The following is a 22,482-nucleotide window of genomic DNA, read 5'->3' as shown; positions in this document are numbered from 1 at the left end:
CAGAAGAAGTAGAGGTTAGTTTTTAACTGGTCAAGTAGAAGATGACCGAGACACTAGTTTTAACACTTTCTAATTTTGACCAAGTGTTCGAGGTCAACAATTATGCATCTGATATTAGTATAGGAGGTGTTCTGAGTCAATTTGGGCATCTAATTACTTTCTTCAGTGAGAAGCTGTCCTGATCCAAGAGGAATTATTCTACCTATGATTTAGAGTTCTATGCCATTGTTCAGTCCTTGAATCATTGACATCACTATCTAGTACATAAGGAGTTCATCCTATTTACTAATCATGAAGCCTTGAAGTACATCAATGGTCAACATAAGCTGAGAATCTGGCATGTTAAGTGGGTGGCTTACTTGTAGGAGTTCGCTTTTACACTGAGACACAAGATGAGAGTCTGAACCATATCACAGATGTCTTGAGTCATTGTTCTTCATTAATTAATTATCACCATGAGTACCAACAATGCAGACTTTGAGGTTTTTACATATATATACGCAGCTGACCCATCATTCGGAATGATATTCCAGAAGGTACATAATGGTCACCGTCATGATTTTATTTTACATAATGATTATCTATTTCATATATTGTAGTTGTGTATCCTAGATTGTTCACTGAGACAACATATTATAAGTGACCTTTATAATGAGAGACACTTTGGATGTGATAAAACGTTGACCCTTATTTCTGTTGATTTTTATTGGCCTAAATTGACTATTGATGTGGCTCACTTTGTAAATCGATGTTCTGTATACTAGTGGTCCAAGGAGGTTTTCACCAACACACACTTGTATACCCCCTTTCCTATTCCTGAAGCTCCATGTTTTGATGTTATCATAGATTTTGTATTGGGCCTATCCCACACCCAACGAATCTCAGATTCTATTCTAATTGTGGTTGACAGATTTTTAAAAGTGACACATTTTGTAGCTTATAGGAAGACTATGGATACTATGTGGATTGCCCATCTTGACTTTAAGGAGATCATGCATTTACATGGCATTCCTCGATCTATGACTTCATAAAGTGATACCAAGTTCATCAGCCATTTCTAAAAGAGCTTATGAGAAAAATTAGGAACATAATTGAACTTTATTAGTGTCTTCCATCCCTAGACAAATGCTCAAACTGAGGTGTGAATCAAAGTTTGGACAATTGTCTGAGGTGTTTGACAGGAACTAAGCCTGAGCAGTGGGACTTGGCATTATCTCAAGCAGAGTTTACCTACAGAAGATCAAGAAACAGGACCACGAGAAGATCTCCTGGTCCACAAAAAAGCGGACCAAGGGATGGTCCACTCCCAATTGCGGCCAGATTGTAATTGTGATTCAGCCGTAATTAGTTGCGATCCCTTCATGGGTTCATCATCCCCACTAGGTTATAGTTTGGGTCGGAGTGGGTGGCTAGAGGCTGCCCCCTGCTCAACGCTCGACAACCTAGACACTTGCCCACTTCTGGCGGCCTCCGATCACCCGCTCCCAAACTATAACCTGGTGGGGACGGTGAACCCATGAAGAGATCGCAACTAATTGCAGCTAGATTGCAATTACGATCCAACCATAATTGGGAGTGGACCATCCCCTAGTCCATTTTTTGTGGACCATGAGATTTGGTCTCCAAGACTACATGTATGAGTACTTTTGAGATTGCCTATGGGTGGAACCCAACTAGAGTTTTGGACTTAGCCCTTGTTTCATGTATGAGACAATTCAGTCCTAAAGCAGATGAGATGACAAAGCATCTCTGGGGTATTCATGAGCAAGTGAAACATGTTATTCAAGAGAATAACACCAAGTGAAGACTCATGTTAACCATCATCGTCGTCAAGTACTATTTGATGTTGGCGACTTTGTTTGGGCTATATTGACTCATGATCTTTTCCCTGCGGGCAAGTATAATAAGCTCAAAGATCTAAATATCGAACTGTGTGAGATATTACAGGAGATTAACAACAATATCTACAAGTTGTGCCTTCTTAATCATTTGAAGACTTCTGATGTCTTTAATGTGAAGCACTTGACTCCCTATTCGTGGATACTGCTAATACTACTACGAACTTGAGGACGAGTTCTTTTCAATTCGGGGCGACTGATGCAGGACCAACATAGGAGGACCCAATTTTCAACTAGTCATAACTTTTGATTTGGGACTCAGAACCAAGTTCTTGTTGGATTTTTCGGGCCGCGAAAACCGCTTTTCGCGTCGCGGAAATCCCGAATCACCCAAAGCCGTAGATCCGTGCAAGGAAAAATTTTGAAAACACAAATACGAGTTTTATACTACGATCTACAGTAGATCTACAAAGGAAAAACCATTTTACCTTCGATGCGTGCCCTTCGTTTAGTCCCGCTCGTCCAAGGAAGCGTTGGATCTCGAGAGTGTCAATGTAGACACTCCTCAAGTGATATCCACACGAACAAGGAGTGGTCTTCTACCACTCAAAGATGGAGAAGAGAGCCCCAAGTGTGCTAGCACTTTTCTAGAGCTCTCGGATGGGAACAAAAAGGAGAAAAGAGAGAAATAGAAGAGAGAATCACATACACTCCTTTAGTACCCTCCTTTGTGACCTTCACTTTCTCTTGTGCTCTTGGAAACAACTCAACATCTTCTCCTCACCATGATAGCCACGACCACAGCAACTCAAGAGGAGAGGGGAACCCAAGGAAGAAGAAGGAATAATGACACCACATCAATCCACAAAACAAAAACCTCCACACCATCTAATGTGTGGCCGGCCACACCATAAAGCCCCTCATTAATGTGGCCGGCCACATTAAAACCAATTGGATGTGTAACCTCCAATGAGGTGGCATACCATTATGAGGTGGTGATGTGGCTAGGTTGGTCATGCCAAGTAGGATGAGTCAACCTTCATGATGATGTGGCAAGACATCAAGTCAAACTTGATGTTTCAACTTCCATTTGGTCAAGTCAAACTTGACCAATTCTCTTCCTTGTTGAGTTAAATCCAACCTTTGATTCAAGTCAATTTTAATTTAATGAATCTAATTCATTAATATAAATCGACCCAATGAATCAAATTTAAATTAGACTCATTCAACATTTGAATCTAATTGAGTCTAACTCAATAAGTCTAATTTTGAATCCAATCTTTGGTGCATCATATGAACCTAATCCAATTGGTTCATCATATGAACCTAATTTTCATCCACATGTTCTTTGTGTGTGACCCAATAGGTTCTTGTAACGTTGGCAATGTTTCTAAACTCTTTTAGAAACATAAGCAATGAGCGGCATCTAGCAATACATCATTGCTACCCAAGTTACAAGAAATGTTAAGATCCAACATCACCTTGTGACTACTAATTGTGACTCCTCACAATATGTGACATTGTCCTTCTATCCTAGACATCTAGATTGATCAATATGAGGCATAGACCGTGTCATCCTCTAATCAATCTAAATCTTGAACTCCAAGTAGACTCACTCGATCAAATGAGCTCAACATCTAATGTTGACTCATTTGGGCATGGCCATGCACTTCGTGGTCTAACTCTATCAAGAATATTGATGTCGCTCCCGTCATATGGGAGGGATAGATCCCATCTACATCACTCACATCCCTCTGCATAATTTGTTACATACCCAAGAATCGCCTTTATACACGTTACGGGTGACGTTTGACGAAACCAAAGTATATAACTCCTTATGTAGGGATCCATGGTGACTTCAGGTCTAAGGACTAATAGTCATACTAATAGCCACATGAGAAAGTATATGACACTCATATAACGATCCATGATACTTTCTCATGGCGGGTCATTCAGTATACATTCTCCAATATATACCCATGTGTCAACTTGATATCTCTATATCCATGACTTGTGAGATCAAGTCATCGAGCTGACCTACATGCTAGTCTTATTATATTAACATTGTCCCTGAATGTTAATACTCGACTAGGAATAAATTAGAGTAGTGTTCCCTATATCATCTCACTATCGATTCAACTAATCGATTGATATAGGTATGAACCTTCTACTCAAGGACGCTACTATACTTATTTTATCTGGCACTAATACAAATAAGCATAATAACCAAAAACCAAATGCCTTAATATATATATAAGAATATGATATACATGAGTCCATACAATCATCAAATGATTGGCTCTAGGGCTCTAACTAACAATCTCCCACTAGCACTAGTGCCAATCAGTATAGGCTCTAAGGCCTAATGACCTAGTGTGACCATCATGCTTCCTCTGTGCCAAAGCCTTGGTCAAGGGATCTGCGATGTTAGCCTCTGTAGGTACTCTGCAAATCTTCACATCTCCTCTATCGATAATCTCTCGAATGAGATGGAAGCGCCGTAGTATATGCTTGGTCCGCTGGTGTGAGCGAGGTTCCTTCGCCTGTGCTATAGCTCCATTGTTGTCACAATAGAGCTCAACTGGGTCAGCGATGCTAGGAACCACCCCAAGTTCAGTGATGAACTTGCGGATCCAAACTGCCTCCTTTGCTGCCTCTGATGCAGCAATGTACTCGGCTTCTGTTGTAGAATCAGCTACTGTATCCTGCTTCGAACTCTTCCAGCTGACAGCACCACCATTAATGCAAAATACGAACCCCGACTGCGATCTATAGTCATCCTGGTCGGTCTGGAAGCTAGCATCACTGTAACCCTTTACAGCTAGCTCATCATTGCCTCCATATATCAAGAAATATTCTTTAGTCCTTCTTAAGTACTTAAGAATATTCTTGACCGCTATCCAGTGACTTTCACCTGGATCTGACTGGTATCTGCTCGTCATGCTCAAAGCATACGAGACATCAGGTCGAGTACATAACATGGCGTACATGATCGATCCTATGGCTGAGGCATAAGGGATCTGATCCATGTGGTCTCTCTCCTCTCTAGAAGAGGGACCTTGAGTCTTCGAAAGACTCACGCCATGTGACATCGGCAGAAATCCCTTCTTGGAGTTCTGCATGGCAAACCGAAGGAGTACCTTGTCAATATATGTACTCTGACTTAGGCCAAGCAATCTCTTAGATCTATCTCTATAGATCTGTATCCTTAGAATGCGGGATGCCTCACCTAAGTCCTTCATTGAGAAGCAACTCCCTAGCCAGGTCTTGACAGACTGAAGCATAGGGATGTCCTTCCTAATGAGTAGTATGTCATCCACATACAATATGAGGAAGACAACTATATCCCCTACAACCTTCTTGTAGACACAAGGCTCATCTTCATTCTTGATGAAACCAAACTGTTTGATTGCATCATCGAATCGAAGATTCCAGCTCCGAGAAGCTTGCTTTAGTCCATAAATGGACCTATGCAGCTTGCATACTCTGCTAGTATGCTGTGGATCTACAAAACCCTCAGGTTGTGTCATGTACATATCCTCGAGTAGGTTTCCATTCAGAAACCCGGTTTTGACATCCATCTGCCATATCTCATAGTCATGGTAGGCTGCAATAGCAAGCATGATCCGAATAGACTTAAACATCGCTACTGGAGAAAAGGTTTCATCATAGTCAATACCATGAATTTGCTTTAAACCTTTAGCTACCAAGCGACCCTTATAGATAAGTCCATCCATGTCAGTCTTTCTCTTAAAGACCCACTTGCACCCAATGAGTTTTACCCCTTCAGGTGGATCAACCAAAGTCCATACTTGGTTGGTGTACATGGATTCTATCTTGGATCTCATGGCTTCTAGCCATTTCTCAGAATCTGGTCTCATCACAGCTTCTTGATAGGTGGTAGGCTCATCCTCTATGAGCACAATGTCATCATGGTCAGACAAGAGAAATGAGTATCTCTCAGGCTGACGACGTACCCTATCAGACCTGCGAAGAGGTATGTCTACTTGAACTGGTTGTTGTTCCTCAACTCTTTGTGGAACATCATCCATAACACTTTGTGGTTCCAGTTCAATTTCCATCTGGGCATTAGTGCTATTGTTCGCATCTTGAACTTCTTCAAGATCGAACGCGCTCCCACTAGTCTTTCTAGAAACAAAGTCCCTTTCTAGAAAGACCCCAATCTTTGCCACAACTACCTTGTGCTGACTGGGAATGTAGAAGTAATATCCCTTAGTTTCCTTGGGATATCCGATGAAATAGCACTTGTCGGATTTGGGTCCTAATTTATCTGAGACTTGACGTCGTACGTAAACCTCACAACCCCAAATCCTCATGAAAGACACCTGGGCATCTCTCCCAGTCCATATCCTATATGGTGTCTTTATCACGGCCTTAGATGGAACTCGGTTGAGAATGAAAGCTGCCGTGTCTAGAGCATAGCCCCAGAGGTATGTCGGAAGATCTGTGTGACTCATCATAGATCGTACCATATCTAATAGGGTACGATTCCTCCTTTCGGATACACCATTCCACTGTGGTGTTCCAGGAGGAGTGAGTTGAGATAAAATCCCACACTCAGCTAAGTAGTCACGAAACTCATGGCTTAAGTATTCACCACCTCGATCGGATCGAAGTATCTTAATACTCTTGCCAAGCTGGTTCTGTACTTCATTCTTGAATTCTTTGAACTTTTCAAAGGATTCGGACTTATGTGTCATCAAGTACACATAACTGTATCTACTGAAGTCATCAGTAAATGTGATGAAGTACCTATAACCGCCTCTAGCAGCGACATTGAAAGGGCCACATACATCACTATGTATGAGTCCTAACAAATCAGTCACTCTCTCGCTGTGCCCACTAAAGAGAGTCTTGGTCATCTTGCCTCGTAGGCATGATTCGCATATCTCATATGATTCAAAATCAAATGAGTCCAGCAAACTATCCTTATGGAGCTGGGATAAGCGCTTGTCATTTATATGACCTAAGCGACAGTGCCAGAGATAGGTGTGGTTCATATCGTTCGATTTGAACCTCTTGGTACTAACGTTATAGATAGAGCTCTCAAGGTCTAGAATATAGAGTCCGTTCATCAGAGGTGCACTACAATAGAACATATCGTTTAAATAGACAGAATAACATTTGTTCTTTATTATAAACGAGAATCCTTTCTTGTCCAAACAAGAAACTGATATAATGTTCTTAGTCAATGCAGGCACATAACAACAATCGTCTAACTCTAGTATAAGCCCAGAGGGCAGAGATAGAAAATAAGTCCCTACAGCAACAGCAGCAACCCGTGCTCCATTGCCTACTCGTAGGTCTATCTCGCCCTTTGTCAATGCTCTGCTATTTCTTAGTGCTTGTACATTAGTACAAATGTGCGAAGCACATCCGGTATCTAATACCCACGACGAAGAAATAGAGAGGTTGACTTCTATAACATTTATACCTGAAGTAGAAATCTTATTTCTCTTCTTGTTAAGATCTTCCAGGTATCCTGTGAAGTTCCTCTTCCAGTGCCCTGCTTGTCCTTGATATAGTTGACGAAAATGTGCAACCATATCGTAAGCACCCATCAACTCATGTTGCTTCTGAAGCTCAGAGTTCATGGTTGCGAGCATTAGACAGGACACATCGAATGCGTCATCTTGATGCTTCTTGTAAGCATCACGGTCTGCTCGCGTGGCAGTGGCAGGAGGAGCCTCCGGAATGGGTTGCTCTAGAACGTACAATTTACGTTCTTGGGTGAGAACTATTCTCAAGTTCCTGTACCAGTCCAGGAAATTTGCTCCGTTGAGCTTGTCCTTCTTAAGGACAGAACGCAGAGAGAAAAGGTTCGTATTCGACGTCATGGTTATCTACAACAGAAAATTTGCAGAAATAAATATCATATTCTTTTAAATCATCTAATTAGGCCTTTAATTAAATGATGCTCCCACTGAATTCTATAATTCTTGTGGGACAAGATCCACATCATACTAACCCTTGAGTTAGCTTTGGCTAATACGCCCAAGGCTTAGTATGATCGGTAGGTAACGATTACCAATTACATCTCTATGCAACTCTTGTTTATAGAATCAATATCTGCATTTATATTAAAACTCGAGTTAGCTTTGGCTAATACGCCCGAGAGTTAATATAGATGTGATTTTGACCTATCTTTTCCAACAGTTGGAATAATGCCTATAGTTGACTCAATCCAACCGAGTAACTAGGAATACTCAATCTAATTGAGTTTGTATTCACCCATGCATTGATAGGCGGGACCAAAATTGTCCCTCCGTACCCTACCAAGATAATATGTATTGCTCTGCTTTGGCAGATTCAATAATACATGTGATCGAGGCAGTGATAGGTATCACGGCATGGTTAGGCATTTAGAGTTGGTTCGATCTAGATCTAATCTAATAGAGAAGGATGCATCTTGTGCATGACTTAGATCTAATCTAATCGCAAGGGTGCATCATGTGCACGACTTAGATCTAATCTAATCGTTAAGGCACTAATTAATTAATTAACTATTAAACATGCATCATATACATAACAATTAATTAATTAATCTATTTGTGATTTAGTCATGGCCCTACTACGATCTTCTCAAGCCAATGAGAAGATCGAATGGTCAACCTAGGGTCAACAGCTTCTCCAAGCTCCTCCCTTTGACCACCTTGTGTTGCTAGTGCTCGCCTCGGAACTCCGTCTCGTGTGGACCCTCCACCGCTCCAATTTGTACATTACAATTTGAAACTCGAGTTACATTCAAGTCTAAATCTAATTTACAGCAAGAAAATAAGAGAAGGCACGACGCGCAGGTCGCGAATATAATACAACACTCGCAAACACATAACGGCACGCAGGCCGTATTATGAATTACAACACAACCAATCATATTGGGTTTTGGGCCATGACTATCACAAAATTAATATATAATTCAAAATTATATATTTTCATAATTTTCTATAATTTTAAAAACAATTTTTACAATTTTTATGAGTAAAATTTCCCGGCGGTCCCGTTTAGCGGTTTCGGGCGCAATCGCGGAACGGATCCCCTTGCGGGGCCCAGGGGCAGCACCCCTACCCGCGATCTAACCATCGCGAGGGTTCCTTTGCGATCCAACAGCGCCTAAACCCGCTGTCCCAAAACAATTTGGGCCGAGACATTGCCGTTTCGGAAAAATCTTCCCGGCGGGTTCGTTTTTAGCGATTTCGGGTGCAATCGCGGAGCAAATCCCCTTGCGGGGTTAGGGGTAGTACCCCTACCCACGATCTAACCATCGTGAGCTTCTCCTTTGCGATCTAATGGCACCCAAGCCCGCTGTCCCAAATGGATTTGGGGCAAAACGAAGCCGTTTTGGAAAAATCTTTCCGGTAGCCGAAGCCTATAAGTGCCGAGACACTTGTGCTTCGCTTTTACGAAAAAATTACCCATAAAAACTATAAAATCATAATTTTACAGAAAATTACAGAAACTTTAGTTTTCATAAAACCAAAAACAAACTCGTATTCGCCTTGCACGTGGCTCTGATACCACTGTTGGGTTTTTCGGGCCGCGAAAACCGCTTTTCGCGTCGCGGAAACCCCGAATCACCCAAAGCCGTAGATCCGTGCAAGGAAAAATTTCGAAAACACAAATACGAGTTTTATACTACGATCTACAGTAGATCTACAAAGGAAAAACCATTTTACCTTCGATGCATGCCCTTCGTTTAGTCCCGCTCGTCCAAGGAAGCGTTGGATCTCGAGAGTGTCAATGTAGACACTCCTCTAGTGATATCCACACGAACAAGGAGTGGTCTTCTACCACTCAAAGATGGAGAAGAGAGCCCCAAGTGTGCTAGCACTTTTCTAGAGCTCTCGGATGGGAACAAAAAGGAGAAAAGAGAGAAATAGAAGAGAGAATCACATACACTCCTTTAGTACCCTCCTTTGTGACCTTCACTTTCTCTTGTGCTCTTGGAAACAACTCAACATCTTCTCCTCACCATGATAGCCACGACCACAGCAACTCAATAGGAGAGGGGAACCCAAGGAAGAAGAAGGAATAATGACACCACATCAATCCACAAAACAAAAACCTCCACACCATCTAATGTGTGGCCGGCCACACCATAAAGCCCCTCATTAATGTGGCCGGCCACATTAAAACCAATTGGATGTGTAACCTCTAATGAGGTGGCATACCATTATGAGGTGGTGATGTGGCTAGGTTGGTCATGCCAAGTAGGATGAGTCAACCTTCATGATGATGTGGCAAGACATCAAGTCAAACTTGATGTTTCAACTTCCATTTGGTCAAGTCAAACTTGACCAATTCTCTTCCTTGTTGAGTTAAATCCAACCTTTGATTCAAGTCAATTTTAATTTAATGAATCTAATTCATTAATATAAATCGACCCAATGAATCAAATTTAAATTAGACTCATTCAACATTTGAATCTAATTGAGTCTAACTCAATAAGTCTAATTTTGAATCCAATCTTTGGTGCATCATATGAACCTAATCCAATTGGTTCATCATATGAACCTAATTTCCATCCACATGTTCTTTGTGTGTGACCCAATAGGTTCTTGTAACGTTGGCAATGTTTCTAAACTCTTTTAGAAACATAAGCAATGAGCGGCATCTAGCAATACATCATTGCTACCCAAGTTACAAGAAATGTTAAGATCCAACATCACCTTGTGACTACTAATTGTGACTCCTCACAATATGTGACATTGTCCTTCTATCCTAGACATCTAGATTGATCAATATGAGGCATAGACCGTGTCATCCTCTAATCAATCTAAATCTTGAACTCCAAGTAGACTCACTCGATCAAATGAGCTCAACATTTAATGTTGACTCATTTGGGCATGGCCATGCACTTCGTGGTCTAACTCTATCAAGAATATTGATGTCGCTCCCGTCATATGGGAGGGATAGATCCCATCTACATCACTCACATCCCTCTGCATAATTTATTACATACCCAGTAATCGCCTTTATAGTCCACCCTGTTACGGGTGACGTTTGACGAAACCAAAGTATATAACTCCTTATGTAGGGATCCATGGTGACTTCAGGTCTAAGGACTAATAGTCATACTAATAGCCACATGAGAAAGTATATGACACTCATATAACGATCCATGATACTTTCTCATGGCGGGTCATTCAGTATACATTCTCTAATGCATACCCATGTGTCAGCTTGATATCTCTATATCCATGACTTGTGAGATCAAGTCATCGAGCTGACCTACATGCTAGTCTTATTATATTAACATTGTCCCTGAATGTTAATACTCGACTAGGAATAAATTAGAGTAGTGTTCCCTATATCATCTCACTATCGATTCAACTAATCGATTGATATAGGTATGAACCTTCTACTTAAGGATGCTACTATACTTATTTTATCTGGCACTAATACAAATAAGCATAATAACCAAAAACCAAATGCCTTAATATATATATAAGAATATGATATACATGAGTCCATACAATCATCAAATGATTGGCTCTAAGGCTCTAACTAACAGTTCTGTCTTTCCTCACATGTGCAGAATTTAAAGATCTACGTTTGAAGATCTTTTGTTATTTTTAGTAATTTTTATTTTTATAATATTTAGGGTATTTTTAGTATTTATGAGTTAGGGTTTGTTTATATCAACATCTTGTTTTGGTTATTTGTTTCTGTTAAGATTTCTATTAAAAAATTTCCTTTTCTTGTAGAATTTCTTTTCTTTCTTTACTAGATAGGAATTAAGGTCCATATATTAGGATTTCTTTTTATTTTTTAAGTTTTAGAGTTGAGTCTATATGAACGCATGTTTAGTTGTTTGAGGAATTATCCTCTATTCTTAATAAAGTTTTTTTTTTGGGTAAAACTTATAGAACGATGTGTTTCTCTTCATTTTTGGTGGTTTCTCTTCTTGCTTTCTCCTCAAATATGTCTTCTCATCAACTCGTAGGATAATTGCTATCTTGTCGAGTGTCATCGAGGCCACACCTCCTTTGATTAGACTCGAAGGGGAGACTTATGATGTGGGAGTATTACAAGCCTCCACGTATACTAAAATGGTCAATAGCCAAGCTAAGATGAAGGTCAAAGTCAAGATAGGTCAACAAGACCATTTCCATTTGACCACCCAAGATAAGCCAATCCACCATTCGACTCAGTTGCCCATAGCTGAGATATATGCTCCTTTAGTTGTCTCCATCCTCCATTCATCTCGGTCCTCCCGAGACGAGGGCACCCTGCCCCTCCCTCCGACCAATGCTACTCCGTCCTCCCATCTCCGAAAGCTCCGACCATCATCTCATTCCCTCGATCCAACAATCAACTCAACTCCGTCGACTCAATGCCATCAGTCTAGTCTGCTCAGTGTTGCTGACTCAACGCCATCAGCCCAGTAGACTCAGCACCATCGACTCAGTGCTCCCCTAATTAGCTTAGTGCTACCAATCAGATTGTCCCGCTCAGTCATCTCAAATCTGCCAATCCGATTACCCCGAACAGTCCACTTGGCCCCGCTGACTAGACACTCTGCTCATTCTCCTAGCTCGACTGATCCAATGCCCCTCCACTTAATAGGTCACACCCTTTGGTCCAACTATCTCAATATCATGTGGGTTGGCATTGCACATGGGAAAACACGTGAGCTAGCATAGCACGTGAGCTAGCGTAGCATGTGAGATAGCGTGTGAGATAACATGTGGGTTGTCAGCGTATGTGGAGTAGTATGATCGGCTTAGCATGACCCACCTGATTTTTTACAATACAGAACGTGGGTGACATAACCTTCGAATACGACAATGTTGTTGGTTGCTACACCTAGATTCCGTTATGTTTCCTCTGTACAAAATTTTTTACAAGCACAGAACTTAACCTAGCTACCCATGTGCTCTACTGAAGTTAAACTTGGATTGCAAATGATGCTTAACATTATTAATCCAAGTTGCTCTTCAGAAGTTAAACTTGGATTGGAAACGATACTTAACATTTTTACTCCAAGTTTAACTGATGTGATCTTCCTAAGTTAAATCATATTACAGAAGTTGATTAAATATCTATTTCAAAGATTGGCTTCCAGGTTAAACATGGCGAGACACTAGGCCTTCTTGGTTATGGGATCATCCACCACTTCCTAGACAAAGCCTTTCAAAGAAATTGGATATTTAACTTCTTACAGTAACCCTAGGTTTAACTATAAAGACCACAATAGAAACACAAGATCGAAACGCAAAATCGAAATACAAAATCGATAGCACGAAATCAAAATATAAAATCGCTAGCCTCTTGTGTTGGTATTTCAGAATTCATGCAAAGAAAACTAATTAATTAATTCGAAGTGAAAACTATTAATTAGTTGTACATTTCTTTGTAGCTAAAGACCTCTTGATCTTCTGTTGTATTCCTCTCCTCCTCTTGGATATTGTGTGGGCAACGATCTACCAAGATAACTCCACCCGAACCACTTCTTTGCCTCCAAGAAACTCGAGCCACCAAGGGATGTCAAAATAGAAAATTTCCTTCTTCTTCGACTTCTTCCCCTCCAAACAACTAGCTACCAAGGATCTCTTCTTTTCTTTTCAAGTTTCGGCCACCAAGATGAGATAGGTGCCGACCTTAGAAAGAAGAAAGGGAAGAGAAGAAGATGGTGCCGCCGGCCTAAGAGAAGAAACAAAGTGAGAAGAGGAAGAGAGAGAGGGCCGGCCACAAGTAAGAGAAGAGAGGAGGCAAGGCTTAGGTTGTATCTCATGAGGCACCCTCTCCTTCTCTTTTACAATCCTTGGTCATGGCAAAAAAGGAAAGTTTTAAACATAATTAAAACTTCCTTATTTATGACCTCCCTTTAAAAAAGAAAATTTTAACAACAATTAAAATATCTCTCTTTTAAATTTCCTATTGCACATGACAACAAAAGGAAAGTTTTAAAATTAATCTCTCTCTTTTAAAACATATAGACAACTACAAAAAAGGAAATATTAATTAAAACTTCTCTTTTTAAATCATGGTTACAAAAAGAAAAGTTTTATAAAAAATTAAAATCTCTCTTTTAGATAACTATAAATAAGAAAAGATTTTAACAAAATTAAAATCTCTCTTTAATCTTTTGTAGATAGTTATAAAAGAAAAGATTTTAAAATTTTAAAACTCTCTTTGAAAATCATGTGGATGACTATAAAAGGAAATATTAAAATCTCTCTTTTAAATTCCCTTAGTAGATGACTATAAAAGGAAAGTTTTAAACAAAATTAAAATATTTCTTTTAACTATTATAGATAACTACAAAAAAGGAAAGATTTTAACAAAAATAAAATTTCTCTTTTAACCATTGTAGATAACTACAAAAAAAGAAAGATTTTAACAAAAATAAAATCTCTCTTTTAACCATTATAGATAACTACAAATAAGGAAAGATTTTAACAAAATTTTATTTTTAATCAAAAACTTCCTTTTCCTTTTACTTTGGCCGACCCCATGCTTGGTCACTAAGCATGACTTGGTCGGCCCCTACTTGGGCTCCATGAAGGGCTTGGTCGGCCACATCTTGGACACCAAGATGTGCTTGGCTGACCACAACATGGACTAGAAGATGGGCTTAGGGTGGATACAAGGCTTTATAGAGGCTACAATAGGGACTGAGAGGAGAAATTGGTTTTGGCTCCCGATGAGAAATTACACTACAACCACTCCAATGGGTTGTCCCATTCCATCTTGGTTGTGAGCTACTATTTATAATTTATAAGAAACTGATAACATGATCTTCTGTGTCACACCAAACACTATGTTATCTATAATATAAATTAAATGGGCAACTGCATTTAACATAAATACAGACATTTGACTAATGTGATTCTTATTTCAAATAAATGTTCATACAGCAAACTAGGCTTTTAGTATACATCCCAACAAATGTGATATTTTCCCTATCGGAGTGTGACATTTTATTAATTAATACATGGAGAGATACCATGCCTCTTTTCCACATTATGGATATAAAAGGAGCTTTCTTGCGTGGGCAAAGGTATGCATACATGCATTCACACACACACAACCCCCGCATCTTCACATTTACTAATCTTCTTCTTCGTACTCCCCCATTGGTGATTTAACTTGAGTATCAGAGTAATGGAGTCGAGGCACCTCTTAACCTCTTATCCTGTCCAGAATCTGAGTCAGATGAGGGTTGGATGCGCTGTCGCTGGCGTTAACGGGGGGTGACTGGAGTTTCCTGATGGTATATGACTCAGGGGAGGGACTCCCACGGGTTGCTGACAATAGGTGATGACTAAGAGGATGATCCAGGAGTGTTGCACACACTCAGATAAGCCCACGGAACGTTAGAGGCCAAGAACCAAGGAAAAAGTCCCTGGAGCAGTCCCTCTGACACTCAAGTCAGGTACTTTTTCCCCAGAGGAACAATATATAGTAGGAAAAAAGTAGAAGACAAGTGCGAAAAGGTAAGTGAGCATACCTCCGTAAGGGAGAGGACCCCCCTTTTTATATGACAGTGTGTACTTCTAAAATCTGACGAGTGTTAGGGAATGTCAGGTGTCAGGACCTGTCTAGCGATGAATGACACATGGCATCCTCTTATAGACCAGAGGAAGGTTCAATTAGCAGAGAACCACAGACTAGTGGAATATACCCTGACATGCAACAGTTATTCCCTGACAGATGGTTACGATTCCCTGGCTCCGTTGTCGTGTAGCACCCTGTCGACCGGGTATGGATGGAGAAGCTCCTGATGATCGATAGTTGGAGGACCTGACCTGGGTATAACTGAGCGGTCTGCGAGACCCTGACCAGGAATATCAAGCTCATATATACAGATTAGTTTGAGAACAACCTGACCAGTAGAGACAGTTCAGGATTTTCCTTAATTGTTCCTCATGCTGCAAATCTGGGATCCCGATCTATATATCCCGACCTAACATTATATGACTAGCACCATTTGGCGGTCCTACCCCCTCTGTTGACCACCACATCCCCTTAACTGCCATGCCCCCTTGACTTCGGACTGTCATGCCCCCTTGACTTCTGATTGTCACGTCTCATTGACTTCTGACTGTCACGTCTCCTTGACTTCTGACTGCCACGTCTTGTTGACTTCTGACTATCATGTCTTCCTGACTCTTGACTACCCCGTCCTCTTGACTTCCACGTGTTTGGCCTTATCAACCCCGTCCTCATGCACTGTATCACAAGCCTCCCCCTCAAGTCTAGTCGAAGGAGGTCCAAATCCGACTGAGTAGACCTCAATCTTGATTTCCTTTTCTTTACCCTTCTAGCTTCACATGCTTCTTTTTCCTTCCTATTAGCACTCTCTTCGGGTATGCAACCCTTGAGGGACCTTAGTGAATGCTTCCTTCATTGAACGATCATTGATTGAGAAAGCGGGCTTACTGATAACTCCTCTGTGGCAAAAGTCTAGAATCCCTACCAAGAGGTCGTTGGGCATGAGAGCATGCTTACTTATAACTTGCACGGGGGAGACAGTCTGGAACACCGACCGGGAGGTCGTTGGGCGTGAGAACAGGCTCACTTATAACTTGCACTTAGGTGAGAGTCTGGAGCACCGACCGGGAGGTCGTTGGGCATGAGAGCAGGCTCACTTATAACTCGTTCGGGAGTGAAAGTCTGGAATACTAATCGTGAGGTCATTGGGCGTAAGAGCAGGCTCACTTATAACTCGCACTGACGCAAGAGTCTGGAGGCGTGAGAGCATACTCACTTATAACTCACACTGGGTGAGAATTTGGAACACCGACCAGGAGGTCATTGGGCATGAGAGTAGACTCACTTATAACTCGTACTAGGGCGAGAGTCTGGAGGCGTGAGAGAATGCTCACTTATAACTCGCCCGGGAGCGAGAGTCTGGAATACTGACCGTGAGGTCGTTGGACGTGAGAGCAGACTTACTTATAACTCGCCGGGGAGAGAGAGTCTAGAATACTAATCGTGAGGTCGTTGGGCGTGAGAGTAGGCTCACTTGTAACTCACCCCGGAGCAAGAGTCTAGAATACCGCCCGTGAGGTCGTTGGGCCTGAGAGCAGGCTCACTTATAACTCACACTGGGCCAGAGTCTGGAGACTTGAGAGCATGCTCACTTATAACTCACTTGGGAGAGAGAGTCTGGAATACTGACCGTGAGGTCGTTGGGCGTGAGAGCAGGCTCACTTATAACTCGCCCTGGGGCAAGAGTCTAGAGGTGTGAGAGCATGCTCACTTATAACTCACACTGGGGTGAGAGTCTGGAACACTGACCGAGAGGTCGTTAGGTGTAAGAGCAGGCTCACTTATAACTTGCACTGGGGTGAGAGTCTGAAATACCGACTGTGAGGTCGTTAGGCGTGAGAGGGAGCGAGAGTCTGGAATACCGAACATGAGGTCGTTGGGCGTGAGAACAGGCTCACTTATAACTCGCACTAGGGCGAGAGTCTGGAGGCATGAGAGCATGCTCACTTATAACTCACCTGGAAGCGAGAGTCTGTAATACTGACCGTGAGGTCATTGGGCGTGAGAACAGACATACTTATAACTGGCACCAGGGCGAGAGTCTGGAATACCGACCGTGAGGTTATTGGGCATTAAAGTAGGCTTACTTATAACTCGCCCGGGAGCAAGAGTCTGGAATACCAACTGTGAGGTTGTTGGGTGTGAGAGCAGGCTCACTTATAACTCGCACTGAGGCGAGAGTCTGGAGGCGTGAGAGCATGCTCACTTATTGTTGGATCGTGATGTTTCGATAGAGGGGGGGTGAATATCGATTACGAAAAATTCTTTGATAAGAGTTAAACGCAGCGGAAAAATTATGCAATGCTAACACAGACCAATTTTACTTGGTTCGGAGCATGTGTTGACACCTACTCCAAGGCCCGCACTCTTTGAGTGCTTTCAGTGGGCAATCACTAGCAATTCAAAATTTATTACAAACTACGTACAGGAAATGCTAATGAAAATAAAAGAAATACCGACAGAGGAATAAATCGAAAAGAAGAAGTGTGTTGTTGGAACTTCGTTAGCGTCGCAGGAGCGCAGAGCAGCAGAGCAAGCAGTAGAAGATCTTCTTTTCAGTTATTGTGTTGAGCTCCGCCCCTGACCCTCCTTTTATATGAGGCTCGGGGCACCCCGGATCCCTTCCGGGCACCCTGGTGAGACGTGGCAGGTCCAACCAGCGAGCTCCACGTGGCGACGACGCGATAGGATAAAAGTTGCCTCCCGGGCGCCCGGACCTTCGAGGGCTCGGATCCCCAAAACAAGGTTAGTCCGAGGTAAATAGATAATGTATATCCTGCAAAACAAAGTGTTAGCACAGTTTATAAGTTCAATATAAAAAGTATGACTTATATTCCGTCTTTCCGAGACCGGAATCTAGTCACGATCTCGACTTAGATATCCAAAATGGATCTAAGCCGGATCGATGCCTAATGTTCCCTTCCTGGGAACGCGTCCTCACAGTCACTCCCTTCCAGTGACTTACCTTTACTCACCTGCCAGACGTCCGGTCAGCCCTTCGACCCGTCTGGACTTCTCGCCAAGCGTCTGGTCAGCCTGTCGACCCGCTTGGACTTCTCGCCAGCTATCCAGTCAGCCCGTTGACCTAGCTGGACTTCTCGCCAAGCGTCCGGTCAACCCGTCGACTCGCTTGGACTTCGTGCCAGACATCCGATCAGCCCGTCGACCTGTCTGGACTTCGCCTGCACACTCGGTCAGAGTGTTAGATCACGATAAACCTAACTTAACCTGATTTGTCATTCATCAAAACCTGAGTTAGACCATTAGTGCTAACCGCACCAACACTTATAACTCACCCGGGAGCGAGAGTCTAGAATACCGACCGTGAGGTAATTGGGCGTGAGAGCAGACTCACTTATAACTCGTCCGGGAGCGAGAGTCTGGAATACCGACCTTGAGGTCATTGGGCGTGAGAGCATGCTCACTTATAACTCACACTGAGGCGAGAGTCTGGAAGTGTGCGAGCATACTCACTTATAACTCACACTGGGATGAGAGTCTGGAAGCGTAAGAGCATGCTCACTTATAACTCGCCCGGGAGCGAGAGTCTGGAATACCGATCGTGAGGTCGTTGGGCGTGAGAGCAGACTCACTTATAACTCGCACCGAGATGAGAGTCTGGAATACCGACCGTGAGGTCGTTGGGCGTGAGAGCATGCTCACTTATAACTCGCTTTGGAGCGAGACTCTAGAGGCGTGAGAGCATGCTCACTTACAACTTGCACTGGGGCGAGAGTCTAGAGGTGTGAGAGCATGCTCACTTATAACTCGCCCGGGAGCGAGAGTCTGGAATCTGTACAGGGAGTGCTCTGGAAACTCGACCAGGAAGTGTCCTGAAGACCCGTGCTGGTAGCTTGGCAGGGAATGAGCTAATAGGCTTAACTTGAGGTTCTTGCAATCTCACAGTGCCTTGTATAAGACTTTAATTAAATAAGTAATGATCCGGATATGAATGGGGCATAAGAGGAATTAAAGTGGGGTCAGAGGACATTTTGGTCATTTGGGAGGGTAAAGCTTTAGGGTTTGGAGTGCTTTTAAGCACTGTTCAGAGGCCGCCGCAGAAGGGGGAGAGGAGATGGGGGTTTTTTCTTGGGCTCGCGTTTTTTGGTCCGCCGCCAGGAAGAGCTTCTTCCTCCCTCCTTGCCGGCGCCGGCCGCCGACCGCCTCTCTACTCCCCCTCCTTTCATCCGGTCCGCACCCCAACGCCGCCAACAGGAAGAGGAGCTGGGCTTCATCGCCGCCGCCGCCACTGGACCGACTTTGACTCCTCCTAGCACCTCACGCCGCCCGATAGCCGCCCCCTCCTCGTCAGCGTTGGTCACCGATCGCTCCTCTCCTCTCCTCTTCGACCCAGGCCGCCGCTAGCAGAGACCCGCCGCCGCCTCGAGGAAGGCTCGCAGTATCCCCCTTCATCTGCCGCTAACCACTGGAGCAGAGGCGCTGCCTCTCCCCCCCACCGGAAGCCCCCTCCAGCGTTGGTTTCCTTGTGTCCGGCCATCGAGGTAGAGGTGTGCACAGAGGGTACCTTCGCCGCCTCTGACGCCGGTCTTGCTCGCTGCCACAGGTGTCGATATCCCTGTGAGCGTTGTCGCCCTTGCTAGCCGCCACCATCCTTGACGCCGCTTCAAGCCGCCGCTGCCTAGTCTAACAGCCGCCGCCGACACTTCTAGTCGGCACTGCCACCTTCCGGTGCCACCTCCGGCGATAGCCACCGGTCGACTCACGGCCTTCATGATTTGTGTGATGCCTTGTATGTTGTGTGCCAGCCATCGAGCCGATGAGTTATTGGTATTATTCGGCCTGCGTGCCGTGTGCCGGCCTACGAGCCGCTATCATATCCCGCCTGGGAGCCGTCTCATGGGACCCTTGCTACATTATATCCTATGTCGTCACACGATGACTCGATCAGCACCACTACCCGCTCGCTCATTCATCCGAGGGCGCCCCCCTGGGCCAGGGTAAGTTCCCGTACTTGGTATCTGTTCATTTTATTGCTATACTATTATGCGGTTACTTATATGTTTGTGGGATTCGCCTCGAGTACCGAGGTACCAGAGACCGGGGGAACCCGGTCGCTGGATGCAGGTGGACTTCTGACGATCTGGTCAACGTAGAGGACAGCTCACCACCGGGTCAAGAGGATGCGGTCAACCCTCCAGACACGTCATACCGGCAGGTTCGTCTTCTCAGCTTCCAGACAGGAACAAATTGGCGCCGTCTGTGGGAACGCGCCTGATCTGGAACGTGAAGATGGACGACGCCGGAGAGTTCTGCTATCCTCATGACCTAGGTCAGTTTTTCCGTTATCTGTTCTCGGTTAGTTATATGATCTGTATTATTTCTTCGAGCCAAGGCCCCCGTGCCGATCGGCCGGGAGGTTTATATCCGAGCCACAGGCTCGAAGACGAAGGCCCCCGTGTCGATCGGCCGGGAGGTTTATATCCGAGCCACAGGCTCGAAGATGAAGGCCCCCGTGCCGATCGGCCGGGAGGTTTATATCCGAGCCACAGGCTCGATGACGAAGACCCCCGAGCCAATCGGCCGGGCGGATTATATCCGAGCTGTAGGCTCGATGTAGAAGACCCCCGAGCCGATCGGCCGGGAGGTTTATATCCGAGCCACAGGCTCGATGACGAAGACCCCCGAGCCAATCGGCCGGGCGGATTATATCCGAGCTGCAGGCTCGATGTAGAAGACCCCCGAGCCGATCGGCCGGGCGGATTATATACAAGCCACACGCTCGATGACGAAGACCCCCGAGTCAATCGGCCGGGCGGATTATATCCGAGCTGCAGGCTCGATGTAGAAGACCCCCGAGCCGATCGGCCGGGCGGATTATATCCGAGCTGCAGGCTCTATGTAGAAGACCCCCGAGCCGATCGGCCGGGCGGATTATATACGAGCCACACGCTCGATGACGAAGACCCCCGAGCCAATCGGCCGGGCGGATTATATCCGAGCTGCAGGCTCGATGTAGAAGACCCCCGAGCCGATCGGCCGGGCGGATTATATACGAGCCACACGCTTGATGACGAAGACCCCCGAGCCAATCGGCCGGGCGGATTATATCCGAGCTGCAGGCTCGATGTAGAAGACCCCCGAGCCGATCGGCCGGGCGGATTATATATGAGCCACAGGCTCGATGTAGAAGACCCCCGAGCCGAGCAGCCGGGAGGATTATATACGAGCCCGTAGCTGCTACGGGCTCGATGACGAAGACCCCCGAGCCGAGCAGCCGGGAGGATTATATACGAGCCAGGGGCTCGATGGCGAAGCCCCCCGAGCGGAGCAGCCGGGAGGAGTATATATGAGCCGAGCAGCCGGGAGGATTATATACGAGCCCGTAGCTGCTACGGGCTCGATGGCGAAGACCCCCGAGCCGAACAGCCGGGATGATTATATACGAGCCAGGGGCTCGATGGCGAAGACCCCCGAGCTGAGCAGCCCGGAGGATTATATACGAGCCAGGGGCTCGATGGCGAAGACCCCCGAGCCGAGCGGCTGGGAGGATTATATACGAGCCAGGGGCTCGATGGCGAAGACCCCCGAGCCGATCGGCCGGGAGGATTATATACGAGCCAGGGGCTCGATGGTGAAGACCCCCGAGCCGATCGGCCGGGAGGATTATATTCAAACGATCATCACCGGTTTCGGACCAGTTCAGCGGACCAGCACATCATATATCTATATCCCCCGTTCGGGGTTGAGCGGCCTTCACTGGTCACGGACCAGATTCATGATCATTTATCTCCCCCGTTTGGGGTCGAGCAATCGTCGCGGCCAGGTATCTATTCTTCCGATCGACATCATTCCGGTCGCACGCGCGGTATCGTCCGCCCGGCATTTATCCGATCGATCGACATCATTCCGGTCGCACGCGCGGTATCGTCCGCCCGGTATTTATCCGACCGATCGACATCATTCCGGTCGCACGCGCGGTATCGTCCCCCCGGCATTTATCCGATCGATCGACATCATTCCGGTCGCACGTGCGGGATCGTCCGCCCGGCATTTATCCGACCGATCGACATCATTCCGGTCGCACGCGCGGTATCGTCCGGCCGGCATTTATCCGACCGATCGACATCATTCCGGTTGCACGCGCGGTATCGTCCGCCCGGCATTT

Source organism: Zingiber officinale, chromosome 9B, assembly GCF_018446385.1.
Source record: "Zingiber officinale cultivar Zhangliang chromosome 9B, Zo_v1.1, whole genome shotgun sequence".
NCBI classification, from domain to species: Eukaryota; Viridiplantae; Streptophyta; class Magnoliopsida; order Zingiberales; family Zingiberaceae; genus Zingiber; species Zingiber officinale.
This window is presented reverse-complemented; position numbering follows the sequence as displayed.